This window comes from Otolemur garnettii, unplaced genomic scaffold, assembly GCF_000181295.1.
Source record: "Otolemur garnettii isolate 467f Iridium unplaced genomic scaffold, OtoGar3 scaffold00017, whole genome shotgun sequence".
NCBI lineage: Eukaryota > Metazoa > Chordata > Mammalia > Primates > Galagidae > Otolemur > Otolemur garnettii.
The window spans coordinates 6918726-6936519 of record NW_003852412.1 but is presented as its reverse complement, the minus strand read 5'-3'; the positions used below and the strand labels follow the sequence as shown (position 1 = coordinate 6936519).

The window sequence follows — 17794 nt, the reverse complement described above, 5'->3', positions numbered from 1 at the left end:
CCAGCTATTTTTAGGCAAGTATTGCTTCTATTCATTCTCCAACAGACTCTTGTCATATGCCATATGCACACAGCTCTCAAACCGTGTCATCGTGTGACCACCTCAGGCATTAACATGTCCCTCTGTGTCTTCTGACTGTCCTTGGCATGATCACATTTGGCCTAGACTCAACAACTGCTCCTGTTTCCACTCTTGCCCCTCCATAATCCATCCTTTGCACAGTGACTAAAGTGGTCTTTCCAAAAGGCAAATCTGATCTTTCCCACCCCTAAGTTATTAAAATCTTTAAGAACCACCGTTCTTAGGACCAACGTTAGAACCTGAACTCAGATGCCCAGGCTGGCCCTCACTGCCTTTGCCTGGCTGGTGCTCATTCTGCAGGTCTCAGCCTTATTTTCAGGAAGAGCCTTCCCACCTTGTCCCTGTTCGGTGCTCGGCTATGCGCTCTCCTAACTCCCAGACTCTGTCCTCAGAGCTCTGATTGCCTGGAGCTGTTTGAATGTTCAAGTATGATTTGTTTGATTTGTTTACTGTGTCTCTCCTCCACCAGGCGATAAAATTCAGAAGACATTACCTACATCTACTACGGGGCTTCCTGGTCCATAAGATATAGGCTCATTAAGTGGTTGCTTAACAAGGCTCTGTGCCGTTTATATTATAAAACACGTTCTCCAACGGTAGGGACAGTTCACTGGGATTTTACTGTGTGACAGGAGGTGTTAGTGTAAAGTGCGAGCCAAGTTAGCTTTGTGGTTAAAAATTAAGGCTGTGAGTCAGATTTCCGTGGGTTTGGAACTTTAATAGTTGTAAGATCTTAGGAAGTATTAGTATAATGTCTCCATGACTCAGTTTCCTCATCTGTAGAAAGAGGGAAGGCCTACTGCACAGAGCAGTTGTGTTGACTATGTAAGTTATGACACGTGAAAGGCTTAGAGCAGTGTCTGGCACGTGGTCAGGATGAAAAGACGATTCCTATTATTCTTATCCACTCCTAATACTGTGCAAAAAGAAGTGTATGTTATTATCCCCACTTGTCAAATGAGGAAACTGGATGCATAAGTTTCTTCAATAACTTGTTTATATAAGTCCTTCATACCATCTTTTCATGCTAAAAATAAAACTAAAAGGGAAGAAAGAGATGCACGTTCTCACGTTTGTGAGAGTTGGGGCTGGGAGGATAGTGGGGCTTGGCAAGATGAAGACGATAAATCAAAGAAACAAAGGAAGTTTCAAAGCCGTTTCAGGCCCGCAACTTGGCCATCCCTCCTGCACTTCAGTGTAATGGAACTTAGCATGTCGTGAGAAGCCCAGAGGGGCGCGCAGGGACACACTTTCCACAGAATGGCAGAGGCGATGGAGCGCCGCTGGGGCGTGAGTCAGGGCAGCCAGAGCCGGCAGCTCCAGGTTGCTGCAGGAAGTGAGAACGGCGGCCCCCAACCCACCTGAAACCCTGCCGGAACTCTGCCGGCATCTGCCAGGGCATTGCCTTGTCCTCACGTCAAATGCATTTGAATTAAAACAAGTATCTTTGCTAAGCGTCCCATATGAGAGGAAGTGGGTGCCAAAGGATATCACACAAAAAGATTGCGAATCTGGGTGGCGCCTGTAACTCAGTGGGTAGGGCGCTGGCCACATACATCAGGCTGGCAGGTTTGAACCCGGCCCGGGCCAGCTAAACAACAAGAAAATAGCCGGGTGTTGTGGCTGGCGCCTGTAGTCTCAGCTACTTGGAAAGCTGAGGCAAGAGAATCTCTTAAGCCTAAGAGTTTGAGGTTGCTGTGAGCTGTGATGCCACACCACTCTACTGAGGGTGACATAGTGAAACTCTGCCTCAAAAAAAAAACAAAACAAAAAACAGGAAGATTGTGACCCACTGGAGTGGACAATCTTTCTAGAGAGAAATGAGTCCTGCATCAGGCTTTCAAAAAGACATCTGGCAGAGACAGGAAGAGTCCCAGCAGCCCATTCACAATGCCCCCAAACCAGAAACATGTAATTTGTCCAAGCATATAAATTGTGGTATACTCACTGAATGAAACCCTACCCTATACAGCCTTGGGGGATGGATGAGCCACAGGTACACTCGACAATAGGGATGGCTCTCACGAATGCAATAGCAAGGCAAAACACCCAAACAGAAAAGTGCAAACCAATGCACTGTTATGTAAATTCAAACCAGTAACACACATCCGTGTCAAAAATCAGGGTATCTGAGGGGAGGTCATGACAGAAGGGCCCTCAGGGGTCTTCTCTCCCGTTTCTTATTCTGGATGCTGGATACTCAGATGAGTGCATTTTGTGAAGTTTACTGACCTGTGTGCTTTTTTTGGTGTACTTTTCGGAATATATACTGGGCATTCATAAAGTTTGTGTGCAATTTAAAATAGTTTTAAATTTTATGGATCCCTTGTATTTCAACCCTCCCTCTATCCTCCCACTCCATGATCTGCGGTCAAGTTAGTCCTAGGGTCAGCAGATAGCCCTAAAGTGTGCTGTATCACTGGAAGCTGTAGCTAAACCAGTGAGGATGCTTCAGAGCTGTGAAGCCATTTTCAGTAGAGCTCTTATTTCTGTGCTTCTGATTCTGAGCCTTGGAGGTCACTGCTTTGGCTTTACCATGGTTTTGCTCCTTGCCCTTCTATCCAACTCCTCAAATGATCTTGTAAAGGAAAATAAAAAATCAGGACCATTCCCCACCCCCAACTACTCCTATGCAAAAGGAAAAGCCAGACCCAGAAGCCAGGTCCTACAAAACCCCCTTCCAAATGAATAGCTGTTACTGACCTTAAGGCATCAGCCAGACCCCCAGGAAGGTAACGGCTTCAGGCATCTCCAAAGACTGCCCCCACAGATTGTTCATAAGGAAATCCTTTGCTGGCCTCCCATAAACAAGGACATGCAAATTGTGATTTTAGGCCGATAGGCTAAGTCTAGCTGCTAAAAGCCTGGCTGTTCAATTCCACACTAATAACGTTGATTACAACTTTATCTTCCCAGGTGCGGAACAGAGATGGGACAAGATCAATCATTCTCTCACCTGCCCAGGGACATCTACATAATTGATTCTTCCCTAACTGTTTTTTTTTTTTTCTCTTCAAACATTCACCTTATCATATATAAATTATAGTATAGGGGTGAGGGGAAGCTTGCTGTTTTCCCAGAAAGTTCACTTAAAGATCAACTCACAATTAAGATAGATTAATAAGAGAAAGGATTTCTGCACCATGCACACAGGGAGAAATCACAGCGTGACTATCCAATTTTCCAGTGGAGTTCAGGTATTTTTATACACACCTTTCAGAGAGGAGGGGAGAAATGGAGGAGTATGGGGTGAAAAAGGGTTGGGAAGGGGTGTTGCTAGGGAGGACCAATGGATGGGAGGAAATAGATGGACTTGTGGATTAACCTGGGAGACAGGTATTCATGACTTAGTTATTTGGGCCAGGTCAGCTTACATTCTTCACCTTCATTCCTGCAATATATTGAGATTGGAAGCGGGAAGGGAAGACAGTAGTCACTTTCGATCTTCTGATCAAGTCATTCTGGCTTATGCAGATAGAGAGAAAGCCTCTTCCAGTGTTCCTTGACTTTGACCTTCGATTCAAAATATTCTTTATACTAGGGAGTCACATTTGGGGGTGAAATTTCCTGTGTTCCTTTAGTAGATTTCCTGAACTTGTGTCTCAAAAGAATGTAACCATCTCCCTCACTGCCCACCCTGTTCTTCCTTCTGCTTTCTGTGTGCCCTCTCCCCTTCAATGCTTGGCTCCCAGCTCCCTCTCTAGAAGGTACAGGTCACAGACGTTTTTTGTGGTTTGTGCTTTTCCCAGGCAAATCCTCAACCTTTGGTTAATAAGCCTTGGTGGATCAAGATCTCTGCCTCAGTCACTTATTTTGGACTGTCAGGAGTTTTGATTTTTTCTGATAAGGAAAGCAAGCTTCCTGCTTCTGCGATGACAGAGAGCAGTCTTCAGCTCCATCCCTCTTCAGATAAGGAACTGGTTTAAGGTTTTGTTTTGGAATTTAATAGCTGGAGGTTAAGGTTTATTTTCAGTTGGCTATCACTTCTACTTATACTTAGAGATCTCAATATATAAATTGTGATGGCTTTCTCTGTTTTTGGTTTCAGTCTGTCTAGCTGTAGAAACTCCAAATTATGGGAAACAAGGCCTTTAAAACTGACTAAAACCTCTACAGCTGCAAAAAGTCAAGTTCCAGAGACACCAGCCCTTTAAAAAACATAAAAACATTTTACCCTCAAATATATTTCTTTGGTGCATGTTAAAGGTTGTCTTTTGTGGAGGAAAATTTATATCTGCAGAAAATAACCATCAATATACTCAGGTCTTTCCTGATCTGATCTAGGAAAAAATTAAATGAGAATCTGAAAAGAAAGATTTGTTTGTTTGTTTATTTCTTTTTTCTTGAGACAGAGTTTTACTATGTCGCCCTTGGTAGAGTGCCATGGCGTCACAGCTCACAGCAACCTTAAACTCTTGGGCTTAAGCAATTCTCTTGCCTCAGCCTCCCAACTAGCTGGGACTACAGGGACCCGCCACAACACACAGCTTATTTTTTCTTGCAGTCGTTTAGTTGGCCCAGCCAGGTTTGAACCCACCGTGTATGTGGCTCCATAACCACAGTGCTATGGCCACCGAGCCACATTTGTTTATTTCTCTCCGAGGACCGTTATTTATACACTGCATTTGCATAATTAGACCACCTTCCACCTTCCCTAGCCAAGATTCTTTTTTCCCTCCCAGAACCTGTCTTGCCACCACAATCCTGGTTTGCCACAATCCAAGCTCCCATTTTTTAAGAACTTCTGTGCCTCACTGGGGAGTTGGGTTCTGAGTTTTCCTTGTATGCATTTCAAATAAAATAGTTGTGCCTTTTCTCCTATTAATCAATCTGTCTCTTGTTAGCGATTTTCTTTTGTCAACGTTTAGGAGGCCAAGAGCCTTGCTCTTTATAGTTTGGGGCAGTGAGTAAGGTCAGCAAAGCCACTCAGTTCTTCTGGAAGTGACGAGAACTGAGAAACCTGCTCCGCCAGCAAAAATGATGAGAATTTCTCACCAGTTGGGCTCCTGGCTTCTCTCTCTGTACAATCTGAGCAAATGGTAACGAGCACTGTCACTGCCAGGTTAGGAGGAGATTAACAGGAGCCACAGGATTCGTGTGGCTAGTCTTGCCGTTTAATGACTCTTGTGTACTTTTTATGCTTTTGCTACTTTGTGACGTGAACTCATATAGTTTGATCCTTCTCCTCCCAGGGTCTTGTCTTTGCTCTTTCCGTGCTCTGTCATAAAGACAAGCCCCGACAGAGCTCCCTCTCATCATACTTTATGTCCTGTGGCCATATGGGAGCACCCCCTCTCGGTTTCCACCATCTGGGGGACATCATTTTGGGTTATATCAGGTGGCCAGCATGGAAATGGCTGGGAACCTGAGGCTTTTTTGTTCTGAACACGTCAAGCTCTTAGGAGAGTTTGGCATAAGAAATCCCATCAATAAAGAGTGGTTACCCTCTTACGGCAGAGATTTTCAACAGGTGTGCCATGGAACACTGGTGTGCCATGAGAGGAACTTAGGTGTCCTGTAAAAATTTTTAAAGACTATTAATTATATTATTTTTGGAAGAAGTTCAAAGCACAGTAAGCATATTCTTTTTTTTTTTTGGTGTGCCGTGAAGTTTAACTATAGGTTCAAGTGTGCCGTGAGATAAAAAAAAAGTTGAAAAACACTGTCTTATTGCCTCGTTGCCTGGTTAGTGCTAAAGAATTTTTAATCCCAGGAGGGCCTACCAAGTGTCACAGATTAACCAGTCTGGGAGTGGTGCCCCAACAGACACAAATTTGTGGGTCAACACTATTTGTCTTTAACTGTGTCGATGAGTTGTCTTTTGCTACCTTAGCCTATTTCTGGGCTAAGGGGGAATCTTCAGCATTGCTTCTGCTCTGAAGAGGCTATTGGATTGGGTCCCTTGGGAATAAATACACCGTTTAAAGTTAATAGCCAAAAGATGGATCCTTTAACTCAGACTCCTAAATTTAAAAAAATGAATTTTGGAGATGTCTTACTATAAAGACTTGCCTTATTTGTATTTATGGGAAGAGTGAATTGGAAAAATGACACATGATAACATCATAGTTAGCCTTCCAAATCCTCTCGACAAAATTGAAGAGCAGATTCCTGACGTTAAAAGACACCATCTTTTATATGCTGCACCTGTGGGAACAACTGCCCCGCAGAAACAACAAAGGCCAGCCTTCCTTGAGGCCCGTCATGGCACTTCTGTGCTGTCACCCCAGTGGCCTGGGGTTGACTGTCAGTGGTGGGTGGGTCTGGTTTGTTTTCATATGTATATATTTCCACTTTCTGAGCTCCTCGCTCATCCTTGAGCCTTTTCCCTTCCTGAGACAGCCCTTCATCTCCTGTCTTCTTCCGTCTGTGAAAGGCGGTGAGGCTTTCGGGCCTTCGTGTGCAGACGTCAGCTGAGAAGCTACGACCCTAGAGAACACAGTCAGAACAAATGGGGGCTGCACCCTCCTCTGCAGGGAGGCTTTTCCTTTTGGTAGAGTTTTTGTGGCACTTGTGGATCATGTGAAAACTGCTTTCCATCTCTTTGGAGACACCTGGTGTCTCCTTGGTTAAGGCACAACCTTGGTTAAGGTGATTGTAAAATGCACCTTTGATTTCAAAAAAGTTCAAAAGCCAGACGTATTGCATCAGCGGTTTGTCTCCGCTAGAGTCTGCTCCCGCTTACCTTTACTCCGCCTTCCTCTTTGCTGTCTTCAGTACCCCATGGAAGGATCTAGAGGGAACTTCTGAATGACTCAGACCCCTTAAGAAACTCAGAGAAAGGCACCACTCATCCCCTGGTGGGGTCTTCTGTTTTTCCCATGGAGTCTGAAGAGTCAGATTTCCCTCAGGTATAAACTCGGCTTGCTTTCATGACTCTTGGAACTTTTATTGTAACACTTTGCTTATATTACCTCTTTGGCTTTTGGAGGGGTCCCAGAAATTACTTAGTATCAAGAGAAAACTTGACCATCATGTGTGTAATGGCTAGCCAAGAAGGACAGTGTGGGAGAAGGCCGGCTACCCGCAGGGAGCTTCTTGTTTCTTTGCACATTAAGTGGGACAGGGTGCCATTTAAACCCTTAGAATAATATCTTGGTAATGAAGTGCACTGCGAAAGCTAAGGGGACACGTTCTGCCATCTAGGGCCTTGATTTAGACTCGTAGTGGTTCTCAACCTTCCTAATGCTGCAGCCTTTTAATACAGTTCCTGTGGGTCATGACCCACAGGTTGAGAACTGCTGATAGAAGGATTTCTAACAAAATATATTTTTGTGAAGAAAATTTGAAGCATTTGTTTTTCTCTGTACTTGATTTCTCTGGAGTTTGAAAACTATTCGTGAGTATTATTATTATTATTATTTTATTAAATCATAGCTGTGTACATTAATGCAATCATGGGGTACAATGTGCTGGTTTTATGTACAATTTGAAATGCTTTCATCAAACTGGTCAACATAGCCTTCACAACATTTTCTTAGTTATTGTGTTAAGACATTTACATTCTACACCTAGTAAATTTCACATGTACCCGTGTAAGATGCACCATAGGTGTGGTCCCACCAATTACTCTCCCTCCACCCATCCTCCCCTCTCCCCTCCCCTACCTCTCCCTTTTCTCCTTCTTCTTGGGCTATAATTGGGTTATAGCTTTCTTATTGGTTTCATAGTAAGACTGAGTACATTGGATACTTTTTCTTCCACTCTTGAGATACTTTGCTAAGAAGACATGTTTCAGCTCCATCCATGTAAACATATAAGAGTTAAAGTCTCCATCTTTCTTTAAGGCTGCATAATATTCCTTGGTGTAGATATACCACAATTTATTGATCCATTCATGAGTTGATGGGCACTTGGGCTTCTTCCATGACTTAGTATTTATGAATTGGGCTGCAATAAACATTCTGGTACATATATCTTTGTTATAATGTGATTTTTGGTCTTCTGGATATATACCTAGTAGAGGAATTATAGGATCCAGTGGCGGGTCTATTTTTAGATCTCTAAGTGTTCTCCAAACATCTTTCCAAAAGGAACATATTAGTTTGCATCCCACCAGCAGTGTCGAAGTGTTCCCTTTTCTCCATGTGCACACTACCATCTGTGGTTTGGAGATTTTGTGATGTGGGCTTACTGGAGTTAGATGATATCTCAGAGTAGTGAGTATTCTTTATTTATGACAATATAGTCATCTTCCATAAGTTCAATACGAATCTGATTTTGTTTATAACGGGACATAATTAGAGACACTGGTTATTTTACCAAGGTTTAGCCTGGAACTGCACATTTTCACATTGCCCAGATTGCTTTGAGGAATTAAGGTGGACTGCATAGAGCTGATAAAAAGTGCATTTGAAAGACTGGCCTGCCACTTTGTCCTTTACAAGATTTCCCGGTCTCTAGATAAGTAAAGAATGTCACTTTCTGACAGGCCTAGAAGCCCCAAGTTATTTTGAGACCTTGAGAAAAAAGGAATTTTCCTAATTCATATAAATATTGTAGACAGTCTGACTTTCTAGCCTCAGAAGTCTAATCTGAGATTCCTTGTGAAAAAGTTCCAGCAAAGGTAATTTAAAAGGATCCTACGTGTCAACAATTATTCTTACCGCACTTTATGTAACTCACCAAGCCAAGTATGATAAGATGAAAAATTATTTTACAGAGAAATTGGTCCTATTATGATATATCTTTGGTAAAAATTAGGAAATGGAGAGAGAAAAAAGAGTAATATTTCAGAAGAAACTGTAGTAGTACTGTCTTTAGATTCTGCCCTTGTTCATTATTTTGGGGCTATTATTATTTGCCTATAATTTGTCATTGGTACTTCTCTGATTTAATTTCCCTTCTCTGTGTGGGACATAGTCTCCTAAGGATGAGCCTTCCTAATGATGTGGGATTGGATGAGTCATACAGCCAAAAACTCGTGTCTCGTACAATGCTTTCTCTGAAAGATGTTTAAGAACAGGGAAGAAATGTAAAGGAGACTAAAAATTTCAGGACAGACTGGAAAGAGGCTCGCTGAGGTGGGGGAGGAGCCCAAAAGGGATTGTGGGAGAGAGGCCCGTTCTTTCCGTCTGGCGGCAGCCATCAGGTGAGCCAAGATGGGTGCATACAAGTACATCCAGGAGCTGTGGAGGAAGCAGCAGTCTGATGTGATGCGCTTTCTTCTGAGGGTCCGCTGCTGGCAGTACCGCCAGCTCTCTGCGCTGCATAGGGCTCCCCGCCCCACCCGGCCAGATAAAGCGCGCAGACTGGGGTACAAGGCTAAGCAAGGTTATGTCATATACAGGATTCGTGTGCGCCGTGCTGGCCGCAAACGCCCAGTTCCTAAGGGTGCAACCTATGGCAAGCCTGTGCATCATGGTGTAAACCAGCTAAAGTTTGCTCGAAACCTTCAGTCTGTTGCTGAGGAGCGAGCTGGACGCCACTGTGGGGCTCTAAGAGTCCTGAATTCTTATTGGGTTGGTGAAGATTCAACATACAAATTTTTTAGGTTATCCTCATTGATCCATTCCATAAAGCTATCAGAAGAAATCCTGACACCCAGTGGATCACCAAACCAGTCCACAAGCACAGGGAGATGCGGGGGCTGACATCTGCAGGCCGGAAGAGCCGCGGCCTTGGAAAGGGCCCTAAGTTCCACCACACTATTGGTGGTTCCCGCCGTGCAGCTTGGAGAAGACGCAATACTCTCCCGCTCTACCGTTACCGCTAATATAAGTAATGTTGGTAAAATTCATAACCTAATAAACAATTTAGGACAGTCCTGTCTGCTTAAAAAAAAACATTTCAGGACAACCTCCTCAACGCCTTATGCAAAAGGAAAGTCAGGCCTGGAGGCTGAGTCATGCAGCACCCTGTCCAAATGAATAGCTATTACTAACACTATTTATCAGGCAGACACCAGGGAAAGGTAAAAGGCCCCGGGGCATCTCCAAAGACTGCCCCATAGATTATTCAGAAGCAAATCTGTCCTTGGCCTTTCATAAACAAGGACATGTAAATGATGACTTTAGGTCTGTAGGCTAAGTCCAGCTCCTAAAACCAAAGGCTGTTCAATTCCACACTAATAATGTTGATTATGACTTTATCTTCCCAGGAGCAGAACAGAAATGAGACAAGATCACTCATTCTTCCGCCTGCCCAGGGACATCTACAGAAGTGATTCTACCTTAACTCTCTTTTTCACCTTCTCTAATATAAAACATTGATTTTTTAGGGGCACTAACTAGTGTCTTACAAGAATGTAGAAATGCAACCATTTGCCCCACTGCCCACCCCATTCTCCCTTTTTCTTTCTGTATGCCCTCTCACCTTCAATACTGAGCTCCTAAATCCCTCTTCAGAGAGCACAGGGCACAGATGCTTCTATGGCTTGTGCTGTTTCTAGGAGTGCTCTCAAACTTTGGTTAATAAATTGCCATGGACTGAGATCTTTGCCTTAGCCACTTATTTTGGGTTCTCAATCTCTATAATATGCCATGCAATGTGGGACTCTCCTGAGGAGTCACAGGCAGGCTGTGTTCCTCTCCTGCAAACACGTCTCCTTAGTTGGCTCAGCACAAACACCTGTTCCCTCCACTCTCCGTCAGATCCAGGTGAGCCAGGAGAGAGCTGAGGCTGGAGGGGCCTGGCTAGAAACCGCTCCTGCCAAAGCTAGTGGGAGGGACTTAGTTTCAGCTCTGATGCCCTGTGGGTGTTTTCACCCGTGTTCGAGGGCGACTTTCATGGGATCAGCAGTGCCGGGAAACAGGGAATACCCTTTCTGTGAGTCTCCCAGACAGGGTGACAAGGAGGTATCTGAATGGAGCAGCTTGGCACGAGGCAGAGCTGAAGTTGTCAGGTCAGCGGGATGTGTCCTACGACATCAAAGCCATGCAGACTGAAATGGGACTTGTCCCTCGTCCAGGCGGCCCGTGGGTGGGTCAGCTGGCCTGGAGAAAACAAGACGGCTTCAACGTGACAGTCCCCGCATTCTGCAGACTTAAAAGGGAAATCCTTTGGACTCTGACTGGACTCCTGGGGCTCAGCCCTGGCCATGCCCTGAGGCTGCAAAGAGGAAGAGAAATCTGGAAAGGGCTGCATGTTGCTGGGAGGCTTTCTTTGGGTGATGAGAGCCGCTGTCCTGCCTGTGAGGACTCAGTTGTCATCTGAGCTGCTTTGTCCCTTCACATGACCTCATCCCTGCTGAGCCCTCCCTGCCGAGCCCTCCCTGCCGCTCCCTGCTGCCCACTCCCCCCACCCTCTGGGTGATGCCTCCTCTCTACTGTGGGTCTCTGCTGCCGCCTGCTCAGCCAGCAGTGGCTCAGAGGTGGGCCCGGCATTGCTACCCCTTTGACAGACGCCACCCCCGTGCCATCCCTGTTCCATCCTCCCTGCTCTTCCCTGGCTTTCTTGGATTTTGTTTGTGTTTCCACAGAGGCAGGGACAGAGGAAGGCCAGCAGAGGGCAAAGGGCAGTGGAGCTGGAACCAGGAGACGGAGGAGTGTTTGTGTGTGACTTTGGGCAAAAGGCAGACATCGGTGTTCCCCCTGTGGCGGGGCTGGGTCACCTCTGCCAGAACCCCCGTGCCTGGGCTGTGCCAGTGCTGGTGCCAGGGCAGATGCAAAGGAGGGGACTCTATCCGGGCCCTTAGGATGGCCTACTGAGCCATGATGTCATTACGTTCCCCTGATACTTGCACACACATTCAGAAAACTGGATAGATATCTAGATAGACAAGGGGAAAGAAAACCATTGTAATAAAGAAATTAATCTTCTAGACCATAGTATCCAATAAAAGTCTTCCATGGACACTGAAGCAGAATCATTTTTTCCCAGAACTCACCTTCACGGCTTCCGCAATGAGGTGTATGTCTCTCCACAGTGGGGTGAAGTAAGGAAGTAACCCAAGGCTGTGTTTTTTTGTTTTTGTTTTTCTGCCGCAAAAGTCCATGTAACTGCTGGATCCTATGCATAGTAAAAATGGTTTTAACCAGATGAATAACAGGCAGGAGACGCGCAACACAAACCAGAGAATTTTAAACCAACCTTATTCCTAAGTGCAGTGAAGCCAAAGCAAAGCCCGTGCCCACCCCTGGCCTCCCATGTTCTCCTCCCTTTCTGACAACTCGGCGGATTTATCTAAGACCTATGCTGCTTCACAGTAATTTGAAAACAAATGAGAAGTCTCCTTCCGGTTTTCCAGAGGTGATTAAATCCAAGAAGCCTTAGGAATGTCCAGGTAGGACCATGTAAGCCAGGGTTCTGAGATGAGCATGTCTGGGAGAAGTATGGTAAGTTCTTTCTTTCCCTTTTTTGTCCATCGATACAGGTGGGAGCTGGCTTTGGTCCATTGCATAAAGCCCAGTGACTGGGGCATAAATCTACTATTCAGTCTCAGAAAAACTCTAGGATCTAGCACCAGTGGAGAGATTGCAGCAACGCTGGTGTTTCAAAGGGCCTAGAAAAGCCAGAAGTCCTGCCTGCCCGGCCTCGGTGCCCTGCATTACAGGCTGTGCGTTTGCCTCGGTTAGCACAGCAGGCTAAACTTTCCCTCGCTCAGAGTCGACAGGACATGATTTGTTCCCTTTTGGCTGTGTCAGTTCTGCAAACCAGATACCAGAGTCTGCAAGCTCAGGAGAGCCTGCCTTGCTGGAACACCATTTGTTTGGACAGGACAGGCCACTAAGGCGTTTTCATCTCTTTAAAGCTCCCAGGGCAGAGAGCATATTTGAGGAATTCCTTTTTTCAAAGATTTTTTTTTTTTTTTTTTTTTTTTTGCCCCTTCCAACATTTTGTTTAAGAGAAAATGAGATGTCTATCTTCTGTTTCCTTATTTTTTTTCAGGAAAGCAAAGGGTTGTTGACTTCCTCCTCTCCCCTCCCTTCCTTCCTTCTTCCCGAAGGTACTCATCTGAGAAAAAGAGAACGAAGTATTGTTCCTGTTCTCTTTCTTAAGTCATTTGAAACACTGTCCCTGCGAGTTCTTTAAGTTCCTTGTAATCTGTACACAAGAGAAAGAGGGAGAGAGAGAGGGAGAGAGACAAAGAAAGCAGGGATCAGGTAAAGGATTGGGGCTGCTTCAGCCATTCAGACCTCAGGAGCTGGTAAGTTACCCATGCAATCATTTCTGCTTCCATTTCAATGTCCCTGGGACGGATACTGATGTGGGCATCTTCAACAGAAAATTCCTGGCTGGGTGAAGTCTTTAATCAAAGGCTATGACTGACGGATGGCCCAGAATTTAAGCTTATACTTTTTTTTTTTTTAAAGAGAATAATGATGCTTTGCAGAGCTGAGGCTGCCAGAACTGGAAATAGAATTGCCCTGGGGCTAAGGAGGATACTGTGTTAAACCTGAATTTTGGCACAGATAACACAGCCAGGTTAACCAGGAGCCAGGGGAGTGAGTGTGTGGCGTGTTCCACTGGAGAGTTCACTCTTCCTCAGCTCTGTGTCCTGGGAAGCTCACCAGGGTGTCTGTTCAGAACTGGTTTGCTCTGGAGGTTTTGTTACATGTTATCTGAATTGAGGTGCCCTTCTCTTGTTCTTTTTTTATCCATTGAGCATCTCCTCAAAAAAAGAACTGTTAATTTGTGACTATTATTCTGCATCACTGGAAAAAAGGGAATGTCACTTTGAAATAATACTGTGTGGTGGGGGGGTGGTGGTGGTGGTGGGAGGCTTATGTGTATTCAAGCTCCACAGGTGGGTTGAGTGTAAATTTATTATTTGCTGTCAATGAAAGACCTCATCTACCAAAGAAGGCAGAGATTTGGGGGCATATGGCTTTATTTTTGGAAAACAACGTATGACTAGAATGGGAAGATAAAGATTGATCGCTTGTGTCATTAGGAGGGGAAAGGAAGCTATAGATGCAATTGAAAAATAATTCGCCCTGTGCCTGGTTTTCCAAGCACCACATAGAGTCCTATTGCAAGTTAGGCAAATTCACACACACAACTAATTTTTATAAGTCTATTAAAGCCATTAACTTTGTCAGAAAAGATAATGTTACCAAGACCTCATCATGGCAAGCCAGAAGGGAGCTAAGATTATATTGTCAAAAACAGGCCAGCAAGAGCGCTCTGAAAGGCTGTCTGTGTGTTTACTAACGTGAATAATTTGTGAAAGGCAACGGCCATGCATATTTTGAAGAAAATATTCATTTCTATTAAATTTGCTGATTGAAATGACTGGGATGTGACAAGTATAAAAGTAACTGGACTTATTATTTTTATATTGATTTGGCCAGACTATGCTTTAGCCACCACCGAGTAATTAATGTTTGTTCACAACTGAGCCATCATCTTAATATGGATAAGGAAATATTACAGAGCTACTGGAGTGCTGGGCAGGTTTGGTTCCATTCGTCAGACCTCCTTTCTCTTCTCCTTTTTGCAAGAGACTTTCCTTAGGAGCTCCATAAAATGTAAGAGAGATGTGATTAGCGTTTGCCTGCTTGAGGATGCAAAATTATTCTAATAACAGCTGAAAGCTTTATTATTCTAAATAATAATAGCTTCCCTATCATCTACCCTTGCCACCCCATCTTCATGGATCTTCAGGTCAAAGGGTAGCCGGGGCTGATCATCTCGGGCATTATTGCATAATTTATCAGTGATCGTGGCCCCAGAAGAGAACTCAGGGCTGTGATCTTGATTTGCTTCTTTCAGTTTCATTTCTCTTGATAACGTGTTTAATTTGGTGCCCAATTAAAACATCTAGGAATACTCCCTAGTTCTGGTTATTGCATAAAAGCATCAAATGCGACAAGAAACAAATGATAGCAGAGTCTTTGAACTAAAGACAAGGAAGGTAGAATGCGGGAAGGCCCATGACTCAGAAAACAGCCCCACTGCTGCACGATCCTCACTGTGGCTCAGGGTGAAGGAGCTGGGGCTAGGCAGTTTTCTTTAAAAGACAACAAAAACATATGTTCAAAGTTTCCATTCAAGTTAAGTCATTGCCATCAGATATTTGTTAGATATCGGGGGTGAGGGAGACTTTAGCTACTGGAAGAAAAAAGCCATCCCCTGGTGTAAGTTGCTTCTGCTCAATCTACAAGTTGCTTTACTCAACTCCAAGGAGTGAGCTGGCATTTGTGGAAACTTCCAGTAGATGATTCTTCTTTGGGGTCATCAGAGGCTCTTTTGTGTTATCACTGGGGGAATTCCAGTTTGGAATGATCCAGAATTTGACACACACACACACACACACACACACACACGATTTCATTAATTAACTTCTGCCGAAACTATACACATAACTACATTACAAATTTAATTTTAAAAAATTTTAGAATGTGAGTCCTGGAGGTCTGTGTGCTGGGATCTGAGAAGATGGCACAGTCTGTGTTGTCGTGCAGATTGGGGTTTCAATTCCAGCTTTGTCGCTGATCACCGGCCTTACTTAGCTCAGGTGTGTAAACCAAGTCTTGGTGTCCCCAAATGTAAAATTGCATCAATACAATAGAGTTGTTGTGAGGATTAAATATGGCTATTGATAGAAAATAGTTAACACAGTTCTTGGCAAATAGTAGGAGTGAGTTGATGTCAGCTGTCATTTTTAAAGTCATGTGTTAACACTTGAGAGTACAATATTTTTTAATATAGTGAATAGAATGCAGCTCGTATAATTTGTGTCATTATTCTTGCTTACCAAATATTGATTAGAACTAAACTTATTTCTCTAAGCTTTAGAGTCAGGCACATAGTAAGTGAAGACATTTGAAAGCTGAATTCTTACAAAATAAAAGAAAGTGGAGTCCAATGCCTTGATAGTCATCTTTGCTGCAGAAATGCTAGAGTTAGCTTTGTCAAATGCCAGTATATATTAGAGCTCTATGCAGGGGAATGTTTGCCTGGGATAAAAGTTTACAATTTGAATGAGTGTGTGAACAGATCTTAATTGCATGGCAGACATTTCTCCCTTTCACCTACTTCCCCCAGCTCTCCAGCTCTGTGTCACTGGTGACCTTTTCCCTTGGCTGTGGAGGGCTATAGACACTTCTTTTGGAGACTACGGTGACTGTGCCATGACTCAGGCAGAGAGAAAAGAACTAGAAGTGACATATGCTCCCCACACCCAGGGCTGAGCAGACTTGGAGTTCTGTCTCCTCAAACGCTCTGGCGGTGAGCCATTCCCCCTCACACAGATACACAGAAGACTATATCACCATGGGGTGGGTGTGTATGGTACCTGATCAACCCAAAGGCTATTTTTCTCTTACTCTAAACTTTAAAACTTATGTGACCATTAGTTTGTCAAGTAATAGTGATAATTTCATTTAGGTCTTAGTTAAACATTCCTTCACTTTCTGAAAGCAACAAACCACCACAAATCTACCACTAATAACCTTTTGTCTTTAGAACCACGGAGGTGCGGAGGTGTGCTTGTTAGCATAGAGGCTGTCAGGCGACAGAGGCTTTTTTGGACACTCAGCCTTAGGGGAGCAAATCGGTGCCTTCTTGTGTGGTGTATGCGGTAGAGACAAGACGAGATGGGGAGTCAGAAGCCTTCCGTGTGGATGCAACCTCTGTACTCCCTGGATGCAGGATTTGAAGGGTTTCTTTACTTGTTTGGGCCTTTCTGGTTTGTGAAACAACGGGATGTGATTTTCAAGGTGGTCTCTGTGTGAGAGTGTCAGTCAGAGCTCACCTGCGGGGGCTTGTTTACATGGATGAGTGCAGAGTCCTGCTGTGGACATCCCGTCCTTCTCTGAAATGGATCGCCAGTGTCCTCTCCACCTTCTTCAGGATGACACTGATGCCTACTGTAAATATATGTCCTCAGAGCCAGGCTTTTATTTATTTTTTCTTTTCTTTTCTTTTTTTGAGACAAAGTCTCAAGCTGTCGCCCTGGGCAGGGTGCTGTGGCATCACAGCTCACAGCAACTTCAAACTCTTGGATTTAAGCGATTCTCTTGCCTCACCCTCCAAGTAGCTGGGACGCCAGGCGCCTGCCACAATGCCTGGCTATTTTTTGGTTGCGGTTGTCGTCGTTTGGCAGGCCCGGGCTGGATTCGAACCTGCCAGCTCCAGTATATATGACTGGCGCCCTAGCTGCTGAGCTACGGGTGCCGAGCCCAGAGCCAGGCTTTTAAGTGGAATTCCTACTCAGTACTGGATGTTCGCTCTAGAAGTTAGTTTGGAATGTATCAATTATTGTCCTAGAAGCTATTAGCATTATGGAATAAGGAATGTCTTAGCAATCTGATGATATGATCAATGTTCTATATAACTACATATAAATCATAGAAAGATTGATTATAGATCTATATATTGCAATTCCATATAAACAGCATTTTTAATGTGTGCATCTCTATATTATTTGCATCTTATAATGAGCATATATTCTGGGAACGGGTCTTGGTCTGACCTGTTCACACCAAGGAGTGTAAAGACAACAAATACATTGGTGTGTATTCTTGGAAACAGCTAGCCCGATAACGCTGGTCTTTTTGACTATTCCAATACCAAACACATTTATATAAAGCAGTGATATTTAGATGAAGCACTTTCTTAGGGGCTGTGTGCAGAATGTAAGTTCACCAGAAAGTGGGCTCCATGAGGATAGGGATTTTGTTCATTCACCGCTACACGCCCAGAGACTATACTACCACATAGCAGCTGATAGATGCATAAGAAATATTTGCATCTATTAATTCCTAATAGATGAATTAATGAATAAGTGTGCTGCAGAGTGAAAGATGCTAACTTTATATAAGGCCAA

The 17794-nt window shown here is 44.1% G+C and overlaps 1 protein-coding gene and 1 pseudogene across 2 annotated transcripts in view; both read left to right on the top strand.

Annotated features, from left to right (window-relative positions):
- The first annotated feature begins 9145 nt into the window (after positions 1–9145).
- Positions 9146–9852, top strand: LOC100957303 (annotated as a pseudogene). Its single transcript, XR_153244.3, has one exon. The product of XR_153244.3 is annotated as a 60S ribosomal protein L15 pseudogene (transcript).
- Positions 9853–12996: 3144 nt separating this feature from the next.
- ZNF366 (zinc finger protein 366) overlaps positions 12997–17794 on the top strand; it is a 64023-nt gene continuing 59225 nt past the window's right edge. The window contains exon 1 of the mRNA XM_003785899.1: positions 12997–13168. The gene's annotated coding sequence lies outside the window, so the exon portion shown is untranslated. The remainder of the gene's footprint in view (positions 13169–17794) is intronic.